Below are 2,343 nucleotides of genomic sequence, written 5' to 3' on the forward strand. Positions count from 1 at the left end.
AAGCCACCAGTCATAAACAGATGAGCCATAAAATGCACACACTGAACTCTTCATAATCCATACCATCCATGTACCTATCAATACAAGAATGTTTGCTTGCCTCATTTTTCTGGTTAGCCACCTCTAACAATTTCTACAAACTTAGATGTTAACACTAATAATACAATAAGAATATTTTACACCATAGTAAGTAATGCAATTGAATAATATTCCTAGTGCACTCAAATAAAAATTTCTAAAAAAATAAATGTAACACTAGAATATAGTGAGACTATTTATACAACACTAAATAGTGCAAAAAAATCATGTTTTTGGTGCACCATCTTCTTCAAAATTAGTTAAGATCATTCACAAAACAAAGTATCAGGCTCTATAAAGTCTACAACAACAAATAGACTAGAGCTGGACAAGGATAAAAATCTCAAACTATGTCATTTAATCCCAAAAGCAGAGTTCTTGTGAAACATTATCCAAAAATTTGAGTCGATAAGTGTTTACTAAAAAATATGCAAATAAGTCCCAATAAAATATCACATAAGAATGGAAATCACCAAGCCAGCCAGGCAATGATCTAGTAGAGTATCATAGCAATTTCCATGCTAATGATGGAGTCGAGATGTATTGGCCTTGCTTCAGGAGATGGTGAATCTACAATAGTGCAGGCTACACTAGTAAAGGTTGGATGGTAGTGAGTTTTGATAAAGTTTGGTTTCTCAGGTAAAACATCCAAGTCTTGAGAGTATTGTAAGTGCATAATACCACTTGTGTGAGGGTAATACCAAGTGCCAACATTGAGTGCATATTTTTGTGTTGCATTAGGGTTTGCAAGTAAAGACCAGCTTGGGAAAACATGTGCTCTTCACATTGTTAAAAATATTGTTGAATTGCAAGTAAAGACTAGCTTGGGAAAACATGTGCTCTTCACATTGTTAAAAATATTGTTGAAATCATTTTCTTCTCTGGATTATTTGGGAAAGCAGCATAGGCCAATTACTATAACATGAATAATCATATTCAAAAGATAGCCAAGATCAAATTTAAAACCTAACTAATAAATTATTTAGTATCTCATAGTGACACATTCTATAATCAGGCAATAACAACCAACTATAGAAAATTCCTTCTCATAAGAGAAATCACATAAGCACGTCATCAACATTTTTCATAGTTAAACTACCTATATATTATTTTGCAAAAACAAAATATAAGGGAAGAGCTATACTTGAATTTTTTGCAGATGGAATAAAATAGCTATACAAACCCTTAGATCATCTGGAATTGTCCACTTGGAAAGTTTTGTAACCTTGTTGTAATAATACCTGTAAAGAAGACAACTATAATCCAAATACTTAGATATCTGATAATAGTAGAGCTCAAGGCAATTGAAATTGTCTAAAAATTGAGAGCATTTTATGCAAGGATGAGATTACTACTTTCTTCCTTCTAGGGTCGTGAACTCTTTCTAGACAGTGAATGCATCCACACATTGTTACATAGTGAAGAACAATAAATAATTATTGTTAAAAGAACACATGATATTAAACAAATTGAAAAGTCCCAATTACATCTCAATAAAGCTACCAGACCATAATTTCACTCCTCTAACATGTCTTAGTTCTAATTTGCATATATCAAAAATTTTTGAGAAATAAGACAAATAGCTACCATGAAAATAAATGTCGCTTGAACGTAATGCAATGAGAATATTGAGAAAAACTAGAACCAAGTGGTGAGAAATCCATAAATAAGCCCATCACTAAATAATCACACTCCTAATTAGGACATCAACTTTAATAGATCACTTAACTCTTGGTAACAATATTTGAAAATTATCTACATTGATGTCTGAAGGTTACAGAGGCAACTATAAAGATATCTTGAAACAAGCAATCTAGCCTAGTTGACATTGCAAAATGAGAAGAATAAGGTAGAACAAACACTCAACATGATAGGGTAACTAGTAACCTGCAACACTACTAGCATTGATAAACAAAATATTGTACTTATCAATAATCAGTTATTTCCAATATAAAATTGAAAATAAAATCAATTGACAACATGATATTTTCTCAAACCATTACATAGAATTTCATGGACATGGTTCACCCTCTCCTCTTCACTGGGAAGATTTATGAGAAGAATTATAGGATCCACACTCTTGATAAGATCAAAGTCCTCATATTCTTCATCTCCTCAAAGAGTAACAACCAAGTGGGTACCTACATCAATGTGAAGATGACTCTCAAAGTATTATAGACTATTTGAAACTATTGTGACAAAGAAGAATCATTAGCCTTAACATATGCCTTTACAATCATACTTAGTTTTGTTTTGCAGATGATA

The sequence above is a fragment of the Cupressus sempervirens genome, chromosome 6 (genome assembly GCF_028749045.1).
Source record: "Cupressus sempervirens isolate cs-2001-9-10 chromosome 6, ASM2874904v1, whole genome shotgun sequence".
Classification (NCBI taxonomy): domain Eukaryota; kingdom Viridiplantae; phylum Streptophyta; class Pinopsida; order Cupressales; family Cupressaceae; genus Cupressus; species Cupressus sempervirens.